Raw genomic sequence first — 14772 nt, forward strand, 5'->3', positions numbered from 1 at the left:
AACCCTTCTGCAAAGCAAAGGAAATAGCCAACAAAATGAAGAGACAGGGGGCTGGGGGTTTAGCTCAGCGGCAAAAGCGCCTGCCTCGCAAGCGCAAGGTCGTGAGTTCGGTTCCCGGTACCGGAGAAAAACAAAAACAAAAACAAACAAAAAAAAAAAATGAAGAGACAACCTAGTGAATGGGGAAAAAGTTTTGCCAACTACTCCTCCAACAGAGGATTAATATGTAGAATGTATAAAGAGCTCAAAACAATTAGATCCCTAAAAATAAAAAAAAAACTCAATAAAAATGAAAAATAAAATGAATAAACATTTCCCCAAAGATGTACAAATAGCCAATAACTGCATGAAGAAATGTTCAACATCTCTGACCATTAGAGAAATTCAAAGTAAAACAACACTGAGATTCTATCAAACTCCAGAAAAAATGGTCATCATCAAAAAATCAAATAATAATAAATGCTGATAAGGCTGTGGGGGAAAAAGGAACCCATCTAATTTGTTGGTGGGAGTGTAAATTGGTAATGCCACTATGGAAATCAGAATGGAGATTCCTCAAAAAACTAAAACCAGAAATTCCATTTGAATCAGCTATTCCCCTTCTAAGTTATCTTCTTGAAAGAGTTAAAGACATCATGCCACAGTGATCCATGTTTATAGCAGCACAATTCATAATAGCTAAATCTTGGAAGTGGCCTATATATCCATCAGCAGATGAATGAATGAATAAAGAAAACTTAGTACTTCTACACAATGGATGTTGTAGTCAGGGTTTACAAGGGAATAAATTTAATATAGCAAACATAATTTATAGGATTATTTAGAATATTCACCCAAAACAGTAAATGCAGAAGAGTGCAAGAGATCTGTCCCCATACTAGAGACAAAAAGAATTCAGCTGAGGGCCTGGATCCCACAGCACAAGTCCAGTTGGAGACTTAGAGCCTGTGGCAATGTCTCATGCAAGTCTATATCAAGGATCTGCACTGGGAAGGCCCAAAGGTCAGTGGTGGAAGCTAGAAAGTCAGCACAGGCAGGATGAAGTATCTGTGCCAGCAGGCTGAGGGATCTGCACTGGGGCCAGGAAGCAACGCTCAAGGTAAGGCTCAGAGCTCCCTTGAAGAGAACCACAGCCATCCTCAGCGACAGCAAGGACTCAAGCTCCTCCAATGTTGAGAACAGCTGAGTTCATATCAGGAAAACTAGAGCAATAAGCGTCTCCGGGAGAATCAATAGCACCACACCTTCCTCTCCAGTTCTGCTTTTATGCTGGTGGTAACAATCCTGAGGTGGGCCTTCCACACTCAGCACCATGCTGACTCAGTTCAGCTGGGTGTTACAAATTGACCATTAGTTTATCCACCTCAGTGGATTACTACTCTGCCATAAAGAAGAATAAATTCGAGTCCTTTGTAGGAAAATGAATGCATCTTGAGACAATAATATTAAGTGACATAAATCAGACACACAAGCTTAAATAATACATGGTTTTTCTTATATGAGAAACTCAAAATGTAAATAAAGAGCAAAATAAAACATACTAGGAAATAAGTGCGTCGATCTTTTGCAAATGGGAGGGGGATCGAGACATGGAGGGAGGGAGGTGGGAGAGGAGCACAAGGGCACAAAGAAAGGATGGCAGTGTGTCCTGTCGACGTACCAACTCCATACAGCGAATGTGGTCATCTACCATTGCAAACATGCACCAACAAAAACTGAACAGAGAAAAAATAATAATAACAACTCAATCATATCACTGTACCAATGAGTGGGGTTTCACAGTGCCGTGTCCATCCACGCACATGCCACCTTGGCTTGTACCCACTCCGGCACAGCGCTCCCTTACCCTTGCCCCCTGCCTCCCTGCTCCTGCCCTTCCTGAGTCCTCTCCCTTCCCTTACAGTCCATCATCCATTTCCAAGTTAGCTGCTTTTTGAAGTTTCCACATATGAGAGAGAATGTGATATTATCTTCCGGTGTCTGGCTAATTTTGCTTCACTTGATAACCTCTAGTTCCATTTATTTTTCTACAAATGATATGACTGCATTCTTCTTTATCAGCCACCACTTATAAGCTCCCAAGGGAGACAGAGGGAGAAGGGAGATCCAGACCAAATCTGAAATGGCTGAGTTCACCCTGTCATCGAGATAGGCGAGCCCTTCTCATCCCCGGTGGGAGGAACGGGACGGTTACATGATTCAATTACATGGCTGGGGAGAAAATGTGCCGCTGCTCCTCCTCCTTCTTGAACATGAGTGTCCCTGCTATCTGTTGATCCTCTTCAGGTCTCTCAAAACTTCTTACCCACTGGGTCCTTCCCCTTCCAAATGCTACTGCAGACTCCAGCTAGAGGATAGAGTGCTTCAGAGGTGAGAAGCCACGCACAGATGGCATTTTGTGAAGGTGCTTTGTGATGTCACCCCGTCACACAGACCTAAGAGATGGGTTAATAACATTGCACACTCAGCCTGAAAGAGGAAAGCACTAAATGCACTGGGTGTGGACGGTGTGGGGGGATTAGCCTGACAGGGACCCGCCAGCGCTACTTTAATTGTGCTCAGTTTCCCTGTCTCATGAATGTCTGCACATGTGTGCTGTCACTGCAGTGTACTGCATAAAATAGGTGATTAGGCAGCTTTTGAGCAAGTCATACTGGCTGATACCTCTAATCACTGAGATTTTTTACAAAGCCCATGCACACTGCCCTGGGAAACTTCCAACGGGCGCTCGGCTTGACAGCAGACACAGCCTCTCAAAACCGGGGCTCACAGTGTTTAGGATTTGTGTTACCCAATGAGCTTCACATTCGCAGGGCAGGAGGCTGGCTGCTCTTCTGTGCTGGGTCATCTTAGCATCACACATTCCACTTCCTGGTAGCCTTAGCCCATTTGACAGAGAGCTGGCTTCAGGCTTCCCTCCTCCCTGGAGCGCTGCCTCCCCCTTTCTATGCTCTGAGGTCCTTTCCGGGACCTCGCCTGATGGGGGAGAGGCACAGAAAGTGTAGGACAGATGAAGATCTGTGGCTTTCCAGTCAGATGAAGAAATCTGGTTCAGGGCCTGCACACATGGAGTGTGTGGCCTGCCACATATTAGCTGGGTTTCCTAATCAGCTGGTCAGATGGTTCCTAATGCAAATTCCTGTTCTCAGCAGGTCTACTTGCTGCACGCTGCCAGGGCTGCCCACACCTTGTCTCCTATGTCATCAGTTTTTCCTGGAGCACACTGGGAATGGTGACCCTGCAGCCATGCAGTGTGGCTATTCTGGACACAGGGGTAAGTGAGAGCAAGCAAAGAAAGCGCACAACTCCGCTTGAACCAGCTCTGAGCTCCACAGTGTCCGTGGGCAGCCTCTGAGACTGGTTTTGCAGCTCTGGGACCCTCAGCCCTCCGTCACCATGCTCCTGGCTGGTGGGAGCACAGGACTGAAGCATCCCGAAGGCTCAACCTTCGTGGCATCTTCCAAGGAGGGCTGTGATCTCCAGGGCTGTTGGGAATAAAGAAGTTCTTGGAACACAGAGCTGGATCCCAGAGTTGGAGCTCAGGTATAGAAGGCATTCAGAGATTTCAAATGGGAGAGCTGCCATCCTCATTGTCAGCCGACATAAACAAGAAATGCCTGGCCAGCCCTACCAGTCTACGGCAAGAGATGCCACACAAGGGGAGGTAACATTGTTTTTCTCTTGCCTGCTCGTGTTCAGTCTGAGATAGGTCAGGGTCCCTAGCTGACTTCTTTATTAATCAGGCTCTATGTGGTCCCTGGGCTGAAGATGTGCCATGCTGGTCATGGCATGAAGAGACCGTGTACCCACTCTGGGCCTGTCCTCTGGGGCAGCGTGGCCCAAATGTCAGGACCTCAGCTAGTCTAGTATGAGGGCAGAGAACTGGGCTGGAGCCCCTGAGGATCCCTCGCCTCATGCAGGCCGCTCACCCTGCTGGAGCACTCTCTATTCTCAGTATCCGCAGTCTGCTCATCCTTCTGGGCCCCACCAAGCCTCTCTGACTGTACAAGTCTTTCTCTGAACTCAGATCTCTTAATGGCTCTACCTTTTGCTCAGTACTGAAATATTTACACTGCCATGCATTTTTAATTTCTTCTTTGTGAGTATCTTCTCTCTTCCCAGAACCCTGTACCAGAGCTTTCACCTAGCCACAACCTCATTTTGTCTTTATTAAAGGCTATGTCTTCCTCCTCTGGACTATAGGCTACTTGGGAATGAGGAAATGGTCCTTAGAATGCTTACAGTCCCTACAAATACTGGCTGGCTAGCTATGACATTTGCTTTTAGACCCTTGGATATAAAATATGATTAAGGGCTCAGCATGGTTACTGAACTCTCTTTTGTATCTGTGGCAGATCCAGAGTTGTCTGGACAGGCCTCCTTGGGTAAAGACTTGTCCCTGGTTGTGGGGAGAATGGTCAGGGGATCTTCAACCACCAGATCTGTCAGAGGTGGCTCCAGGACACCTCATCTGGGGCTGACCTCTCCATGGGTGGTCTATGTGAAGTGACAGAGTGTGGTGAAGACATAAAGGCCTGAAACATAGGGCAACTCTGAAGGCTGTTTTCATTCTATAACTCCCTGCCAGGCTGTCCAAGGCTTTGTTAGATCTTCATGGTTTCTTTTCCTCGGCCTAATCTGGGTTCTTTATCCTTCCTTTTATAGTTTTTAACCTTAATAATGATATGAATCCTCATATTCTGGCTCAGGTACTGCTTCCTTTATAAAATCAAGCCTCTGTAAATATTTGTCAGGGGACAGAGCTCGATGAAAACTGGCCCCACAGTCTATCCTTATGTAAGTAAATACTGTCAGAAAAACACATGGGGGTGACAAGGTAAGTGACAGCAGAGTTAGGAGCTGGAACCTCTTTCATGATTCCTCCCTGCTCCCCAGAGGATAAGGGATGCTTGAGAAGGCTAGAGTCTTCTGGGCTCTCTTTTTTATTTCAGGATTTCCCCCTCCTGATACCTCCTACATGTATCAGTTAGCTACTGCTTGGTAACAAACTAACCCAAAACCCAGTATTTAGGTGATGATCTTTGGGTCACCCGGATGTTTCTTCTTTGCTTGGCTAAGTTCTCTCAGGCATGTGGACATCTTCTGGGTAATGAACACCTGGACTGGGTAATGGTCTGGCTGATCTTGGCTGGGTACTCATTTGCTGGGATCCCCTGGTTACTGAATGGTCTACCACAGCTTTAGTATTCTCTGCATTGTCTGTCATGCTATGAAAGTTTATGCTAGGTTTATTATCGTGGTGCAGGCTTTTCCACAAGAAAGAGCAGAAAGTGAAAGGTCTTTTGAATGATAAATAATCATTTCTTTCACATTCTGTTGGCCAGAGGAAGCAATAGGGCCAGCACATATTGAAGAGGTAAGGAAGACACTGTATCCCTTGATGGGAGAAGCAGCAAAATCACATTGAAAGTAGAGTACAGAGGATTTTTAAGACAGTGGAAGTTCTGTATATGACAATGCAATGGTGGATGACACACACCATTGTACATTTGTCAAAACTCATAGAACACACAATACCAAGAATGAACCCAAATGTGAACTGTAGATTTTAATGGTAGTGATTTCCCCGTGTAGCTCCATTGATTTTAAGAAATTGTATCAGTCAGTTTTCTCATGACTGGAAAACAATACCTTATGCTCACAATTTAAAGGAAGAGAGGAACGATTTGGCTCATGGGTTTCAATCTGTGGTCATTTGACTCCAGTGCAGAAACATCATGGCAGAAAGGTGTGGCAGAGCAAATCTGCTCAGTCTAATGCCAGGGAGGAAAAGGTGAGGGACCAGACATAGACTCCAAGGCCTCATTTCTGAGAACCACCCAGACACACCAAGAAGTGTGCTCCACCAATTCCCTGGCACATCCCAAAGCCAGTAACTGGCACATCCTACCCCTTATTGACTTCATGCTCTAACACATCTTAAAGCATACTTAATTTCTGAATAAAGACAATAGTAAGTTCATAATTCTACCTAATATAATACAACTGTCCTGTGTACACTGGAAGTACAATAAACCCTTCTCTTAAATCTCAACAGTTCCAGCATTTTTGAGAAGTTCAATTCAAAGTTTCTTCTGAGACTCAAGACAAACTCTCAGCTGTGAACCTTTGTAAAAATCAAAATGAGTTACACAATCCCAAGGTACTATGGCACATGGTAAACATACCAGGGGTATAGGAATAGAAAGAGACGGGAACAAACCCAAACCAAAACCTATCAGGGCAAACATAATTTTCTGTGGTTTTATATCCAACAACCAGGGCACATGTGGTAAGATGTGAGTTCCAGAGAGCTTGGCTGACCCTTTTTCTATGGCTTTGCTGGTTACAACCCACATGGCCTCCTGCTTGTGTTGACTTCACTTGTAGCCAAAGATACCCCCCATCCAGTATACTTCAGTTTGTTGGTTGCCCAGGTAACAGTTCCACTTGCAGTTCCTGTTACTTTTGTTTCTTAGAAATGGCTGGTCACTGTGAGGCATATTTTTTTTTTTTTTTGGTACCGGGAATCGAACTCAGGAACCTGCGCTTGCCAGGCAGGTGCTTGTGCTGCTGAGCTATATCCCCGGCCTGTGAGGCATGTTGTAGGCACCAATCCCCAATTGACAAGCCATCCTGCCTCTGTACTTCCTACTTGCTTATCCCAAATAAGTCCTAGACCACCGGAGAACAGGGCCTGGTATTTTGAGAATGATCCTACTCAGTGCCTGTTGATGTAAAATAAATCTGCCTCCAAATCCCGGGTATTCTTTCAGTGTTTCTGTTTACCATTGCACACTCACAGCCTATAACTTTCTTCTGCAGATGTTCCATGTTCCTGCCTTTTCCAACTTCTTGGGGCCTCCACTGCATCTTTAGCTTTATTTCAACAGCTCCACCCACTTCCTGCCAGGGGGTCCTTTTCTGGCCTCCCAGATCTTTCCTTGAAATCTTGTGGATGCCTCCTTGACCCCACACCTCTTTCATTCTACATTCTGGTAAAACCAACATTACATAAGTATAAAATGTCTGCCACCGGTGTAGGCAGCAGTCAGACCTCCTTAGGCCATGGTTGGAATGGTCTTCTAGTGCCTGGGTGACTGAGCACGGTGAAATGAATCCCAAGGAACCAATTTTCCAGGTGGCCTTTCTCAAGCAGATGGCCCAGGGACTACCTTCTCAAGTGAAGGTGTGATGGATGCGGTCTTGCTACTTCCAGATATTTCCTCAAAGCATCTTTCTTTTCATCCCTGTCTGAAGAATTTGGTTCCTTTTTAATGGTGCTAATCTCTTCAACAGCCACATCTCCTTTAATGCCCAGCTTTACACATGGTTCCTTCTAAGCCAAAATATACATGTTTAAATTTTTCTGTTCTGCTTTTGATCCTAAATTCTCACCATAAATCTGGCTAAAAGCCACCAGCTGTACCCTGTCACAGACTGAAAGTTGAGCGGCTTTGAAAATTAATCTTCCAGATCCACTGCCCTCAATCTCAGTCTCCTGCAAAGTCTCAGGACATGGGAAAGCTGCAGATAGCTTTGCCGCCAGATTATAACACCGATGCCCTCTGGTCCAACTGACAAAAAGTCCTCATTTCCATCTGAAATATCCTCAACCTGGCCTTCTTCGGTCTTTTAAGCTTTGGCCAGTATCACCAATCAGTCTCTGCTTACAGGATTCTAAGTCTTCCCTACCCCCTCTAAACCTTTTCAAACTCTTCCCACAAATCAGTTCCAATGGTTTCTAAACCAAGTGGTCAAGTATAGTCACAGTAATGATCCTATTCCTGCTACCAGTTTCTTTATTAGTTATCTTCCTTCTTTGTGGGACACAATACCTAACACCACAACTAAATGGAGGAGAAATTTAATTTGACTTATGGTTTCAAGGATTCAGTCTATAGTCGGCTAGCTTCCAGACAGGAACTTCATGGTAGAGGGCTGTGGTAGAGCAAAGCAGCTTAGCTAATGGCAGCTGGGAAACAGAACAGAGGAACACGACCAGTGAGGAAGGGGTCAGGAGCCAGAGAGAGAACCCAACACCATGCCTCGAGGGCCCACTCAGATCCACGCACAAGTGTGCTCTATCAACCCGGCAGATCCCAAAGTCAATCGAATTGACACTCCGTTTAAGCTGCCACCAAAATATATCACTTTTGTGAGTGAGTGAGGATGTGTATGTGGCCTGAGAGGAAATATGGAACCTCTGTATTTTCCATTTACTTTACTGTGAAATTCAGACTGTGCTGCAAATAGTCTATTAAGAAAAACCCCAAACCAAAACAAATACAGGCATGAATATATAGATCCTTTTTTGGAAATGTTGGATGCAATCAAAGGATTAAACCAGGTCAGATGTCAAAGTGATTGGTCCCATATCTTGTTCCTGGCCCTCCTCACTCATGGTGAGGAGGTTCTTAGGTTACATGGTGGAGGATCTTGTGGCAGAGGAACATCTGGGGTCACAACATTCAGGTGATCTTATATTTGTTCATTTTCTATCTCTTTATGAATGTTACATATCCCAGGGTTGTAAGAGCAAGCCTTTCTTCTTGTTCTCTGTTTAACACACTGTAGGTACCAAAGAGAGGACAATGAACTTACAGTCTAGGAGCTTTCTCCGTCATTCTATCAGCCATACTGAAATGCAGATTCAACCATGGCTATCACCCTGCCTTTCAGCTTCTGATTGGCTGGCACGGTCATGTGACTTTACTGAAAGATCATCAGTCATTCATTCCCACATTCTGTTAATCACCAGTCTGCCGTATAGTTCCTTGGCAGCCCTTCATATATCTCCTATGGAGTAACTCTGTGTTACCTTCTTCTTGCAAGTTTCCCTTGCTTTTTCAGCACAGCTGCTGGCCTTAGAACGGTTACGTGAATCCCCCATTCCTTTCCTTCTGAAATCTTTTTTTTTTTTGGTTTGCTTGTATTTTTTATGCTTTAATGCTTTGAGGTAAATGTTTTTCATTTTAATTTTTAAATTGACACAAAGTAATACTGACTTTTTTGGCATAGCATTTGACTTCTCTGAAATGTGAATCTATGGATGTCAAATGCATATAAATGCATGTAACTGCCATCACAATCAGGATTAAAAAAATAGTTCCATCATCTCCCAAATGTCCTTACTCTACCCTCTCATGATTTCATCCTCCCTCTAACCCTAACCTTGACAGCCACTAATTTATTCTTCATCACTAGTTTTGTAGTTTTCAAAATATCAAGTAAATCTTGTCACGCATTATACAAGCTTTTGAGACTGGATTCTTTCACTCGTCTTAATGGCTTTGAAGTTCCTCCACATTAATACTAGTGTATTACTCAGCTTTTTTGTGGCAGGGACAAAATACCTGATATACACAATTTAAGAGAGGAAAAGTTTCTTTTGGCTCATGATTTCAGAGTCGTTGGTCCAAGGGGAAAATCGTGACAGAAGGGTGTGGTGGGAGGGGTGGGGGATGCTGCTCACCCCATGGCAGCCAGGAGGCAAAGTGAAAGGGAGTAGCAAGGAGGAAGGGGCCAGGGAAGAAACACAGCACCCAGGGTCATGGCCCCATGACCCAGTCCCTTTAACTGGCCCTACCTGCTAAGGCTTCATCACTGCCCACCAATGCTATCAAATTATGATCTAATCCACTAATGAAGTTAGAGACCTGAGGTTCGCTCAGGTCTGTTTCTCTTGAAACACCTACATACACACCCAGAAGTGTGTTATACTACTTTTCTGGGTGTTTCTCTATCCAATCAAGTTGGCAGTCAGGATTAAGCAGCACAGCTAGTATCAGAAGTTCATTTCTTCTGATGAGTAATGTTCCATTGAATAATGTACTACTTTATCCATCCATCCATTGGATGGATTTGCTTTCAGTTTTGGCAGTTGGGAATAGAAATTCCATAACGATTTGTGTATATGTTTTTGTATAAATAGATGTTTTTAATTTCTCTGGGGCAAGCATCTAGGGATGGAATTTCTAGGTCATATGGTAAGTACAACTCTATAAGAAACTTACAAGTCCAAACTGATTTCTTGAGCAGCTGCAGGATTTCATACTTTTTCCTGTAATAGTGCTCCAAATCTTTGTCAGCACTTGGTATTATCAGCATTTCTTAGAAAAATAACAGCTTTTCAGTAGGGTAGCTGGATACAGTGTCAACAAAAGTCAATAACATTCCTGTACACAAACAACGAACTCACTCAGAGAGAAATTAGGGAAACCACACCCTTCACAATAGCATTCCAAAAAATGAAATACCTAGGAATCAATCTAACAAAGGGAGTAAAAGATCTATATATTGAAAATTAAAGTACTTTGACAAAGGAGATTGAAGAGGATTTCAGAAAATGGAAAGATATCCCTTACTCTTGGATAGGAACAACCAAAAGTGTGAATATGTCCATTCTCTGAAAACTGATCTACAGAGTCAATGCAATCCCAATCAAAATACCATTAACATACCTCACAGATGCAAAGAAAACATTCCTAACATTCATTTGGAACCAGAAGAAACCTCGAATAGCAAAGCAATCCTGGGCAACAAAGGCAAGGTAGGAGGCATCACAATCCCTGACTTGAAATTATACTACAAAGCTACTGTGATAAAATCAACATGGTCCTGGCAAAAAACCAAAAAACTAAACAAACAAAAAAACCTAGACCTGAGGATCAGTGGAACAGAATAAAAGATGCAGACATAATTACAAACACACTCAGCCACCTTATCTTTGACAAAACAGCCAAACATGTTTACAGGAAGAAACATAGCCTCTTGCTAAATGCTGCTGGAAAAACCGGCTCTCCACATACCGAAGGCTATCCACGTGGACTCATGGATAAACTAAACTAAACTAAAGTCAAAGTAGATCAAAGATCTAAATATTAAAACAGAAAGACTAAATGTACTGGAAGAGAAAGTAGGTAGAAATCTTAAAATCGTAGGTGTAGGCAGAGAGTTCATGAATAAAATCCAAACGACATGGGAAATACTTCAAAGAATCAACAACTGGGATATCATCTTATTAAGAAGCTTTTGCACATCAAAAGAAATCACCAACAGAGTGAAAAGACATCCCATAGAGTGAAAAAATATTTTAGCCAATTGTCCCTCAGACAAAGGACTTCTATCTAAAACCTGTAAAGAATTGAAAAAATTCAGATCCCCCCAAACTCAAAAGACCCAATCCAAAAATGGACATCTGAGATGAATAGACACTTCTCAGAAGAAGAAATACAAATGGCAAATAAATATATGAAAAAATGTTCAACATCATTGGTCATTTGAAAGATGCAAGTTAAAACAACACTGAGATTCCATCTCACCCCAGAAAGAATGGCTATCATCAAGAAATCAACCAATAACAAATGCTGGAGGGGCTGTAGGGAGAAGAGAACCCTTCTTCACTGTTGGTGGGAGTGCAGACTGGTGCAACAACTGTGGAAGTTGGTATGGAGACTCCTAAGAAAGCTAGGATTACTCTTTCCAGCTGGCTCTGAGTGATGGGCATCTCTTGGAACAACTGGCACAAGAACTTCAGCAGAAAGCCCTACCACAAGAAGCAGAAGTATGAGTTGGGTTGTCCTGCTGCCAACACTAAGATTGGCCCCCACCACATATACACGGTCTGAGTTCGAGGAGGCAACAAGCAGTACCAAGCCCTGAGGCCAGATGTGGGAAACTTCTCCTAAGGCTCTGAGTGTTACTCTCGATAAACAAGGATCATTGATGTTGTTTACAATGTATCCAATAACAAGCTGGTTCACACCAAGACCCTGGTGAAGAACTGCATTGTGCTCATTGACTGCATGCCCTACTGACAGTGGTACGAATCCCACTGTGCATTGCCCCTGGGCCACAAAGGGGGCCCAGCTGACTCTTGAGGAGGAAGAGATTTTAAACAAAAAATGATCAAAGAGAATCCAAAAGAAATATGATGAAAGGAAAAAGAATGCCAAAATCAGTAGTCTTCTGGAGGAGCAGTTCCAGGAGGTCAAGCTTCTTGCCTGCATTACATCAAGACTGGACCAGTATGGCTGAGCAGGTGGCTATGTGCTACAGGGCAGGAGCTGGAGTTCTGTCTGAGAAAAATTAAGGTCCAGAAAGGCATATAAACTTTCCCTCCTGGCTTAACTCACTTAATAAAAGTGTTTATTGTTAAAAAAAAAAAAACAACTAGGATTAAAGGTCCCGTTTGACTCAGCTGTTCCCCTTTTGGATATCTTCCCAGAAGAATTAAAAACATCATACCACAGTAATATATGTGCACATATGTTTATAACAGCACAATTTGTAATAGCTAAATCTTGGAAACAACCCAAATGACTATCAAACAAAGAATAGATAAGAAAGATGTGGTATTTTTATACAATGGAGTATTGCTCGGCCATAAAGAAGGATAATCTTAAGATTTTTGTGGGTAAATGGATGCAACTTGAGACCATACTTGTAAGTGAAATAAATCAGACTCATGTGTAAACATCATATTGTCACCCTGATGTGAGAAATTCAAAGAGTAAATAGGTCTAAAACGTATAATAAATTTTGTGAAATGGGAAGAAATTGTTTAAAAGGAAAAAGGATGGGAGAAAGGGGAAAGGAAGGAAGGGAAAAGGAAGAAAAAGCACATAAGCTATAAGTATAGCACATAAGCTATACTATTAGAATATCTTAGTTCATTGAGAAGGAAAGTTTGTGCTAATATTGATTGGAGAATTTTTTATGCTCATGTCTTGTACTCTGAGTAACTACTTTGAAGATGACAATATGTAATGTATTGTTATTCTATTATTTTGTTATGAAATTCTGTCTCACTTTTTTAATTAAAAAAAGAAAGAAAAATGACAGCTTTATTGAAATGTAATTTACTGAGATACAATTCCCCTACTTAAAAGTATAAAATTCACTAGCTTTTAGTATATTCACAGATATTTGCAGTCATAGCCAATTTTAGAATATTTCATTGCCTCAAAAAAAAAATAGAGTATAGTTTAGCTACCAGTTCCTCCTCATCTCCATGCTCAACTCTACCCACCAGGCTGAAGCAATGACTAATTTACTTTATCTCTGTAGATTTTCCTATTGTGGACATTTTATGAAAAAGCAACGACATAGTAGTTGCACCAGGGCCGGGGATACAACTCAGTGGCACAAGCACCTGCTTGGCAAGCACAAGGTCCTGAGTTTGATTCCCGGTACCAAGAAACAAAAACAAAAGCAAAACAAAACAAAACAAAAACAAAAACAACCAAAAAAATGATCGTGTTATTTTACATTCCTACCAACAGAGTATGAATGCTCCAATTCTCCACATCCTCAATAGTTGTCATTGTCTGACTTCTTCATTGAGACCATCATAAGTTTTGAGAAATAGTATCTCTGTGGTTTTGATGTGTTTTTCTCTACTGACTGATGATGTTGAGCCTAGTTTTTTCTAGTTTGTTGTCCATTTCTATTATCTTTGGAGGAATATCTGAGTCCTTTGGGTATTTTTAATTAGTTGTTTATCTTATTGATGCCCAATTGTAAGAGTTCTTCATAGATTCTGTACACATCCCTCATCAGGTATCTGAATTGTAAATATTCTTCCAATTCTGTTGGTTGTCTTTTCACTTTATTGCAACGTCCTTTGATGCACAAGAGTGTTTAATTTTGGTGAAATCTAACATATCTTCTTTTTTTTTAAATTTTGTTACCTATGCTTCTAAAAAGAGTTAGAGAAAGATCAGTGTTAATTTTCTTTAAATGTTTGGTAGAATTTGCCAGAGAATCTGTTTGGCCTTGGACATTTATCTTTGTTGGGAGGTTTTCCATTAATTAGTCCATGTCTTCACTTTGTTATGTGTCTCTTCAGATTTTCTGTTTCTTCTTGAGTTAATTTCTGTAGATCTTGTTCTTCCATGAATTTCTCCACTTCATCTAGATCATCTGATTAGTTGTATGATTGTTTGTAGTACTCATAATTATTTTAATTTTGTAAAGTTGATAGCAATATCTTTATTTGTCTATATAATTTAAATTATTTGAGTCTTAGCTGTTTTCCTTCTTAATCTGTGTAATGTTTTAATTTCTCTCAGTCCTTTCAAAAAAACAAGTTTTGATTTCATTGATATTCTCTGTTGTGATTCTATTCTTTATTTCATTTATCTCCTCTTTGGTCATTTTCCTTTCTTTCCTCTGATAGAATGATTAACTTGCCTTTCTTTTTCCAGGTGCTTATCATGTAAACCTAGGACGAATTGAGATGTTTCCCTTTTTAAATGTGGTATCATAGTTACGGGTTTCCCTCTAAACACTGCTTTCACTGTAACCCATAAATTATGTATATTGTGCTTACATTTGCAGTTGTTTCCATTTTATTCTGATTTACCTTGAGGTTTCTTCTTTGGCTCATTGGCTGAGAGTGTATTGTTAAATTTGCATTGTGAGTGCAATAGTTTCTCATTCTGTCATCAATTTCTGGTTTCATTCTCTTGTAGTAAGAAACGATACACAGAATAATTCCAAGCTCTCCAGGCTTGCTCAGAGCTACGCATGGCTTACTCACACTTGTTTTGAGGTCTAACATACGGTCTTCCTTTCCCAACTTCTCTTTAGTAGATGGCATATTCCACTGTTTTGGGGTGGGATGTCCTGGGTATGTGCTGTCTAAGGCCTGTTTCCATACCGATCTTCTGTCTAGTTGTTCGATCCATCATTAGAAGTGAGCTATTGAAGTCTCCAAGTATGATTGTAAAAAAGACTATTTCTTCTTTTGATTCTGTTGACTTCTGC

General features: G+C 41.8%; 1 pseudogene; it reads left to right on the forward strand.

The window, feature by feature from the left end:
* Positions 1 to 11501: 11501 nt before the first annotated feature.
* LOC102009380 lies at positions 11502 to 12113 on the forward strand (annotated as a pseudogene).
* Positions 12114 to 14772: the final 2659 nt, after the last annotated feature.

Source organism: Chinchilla lanigera, unplaced genomic scaffold (assembly GCF_000276665.1).
Source record: "Chinchilla lanigera isolate Chin_1 unplaced genomic scaffold, ChiLan1.0 scaffold00014, whole genome shotgun sequence".
Taxonomy (NCBI): Eukaryota; Metazoa; Chordata; class Mammalia; order Rodentia; family Chinchillidae; genus Chinchilla; species Chinchilla lanigera.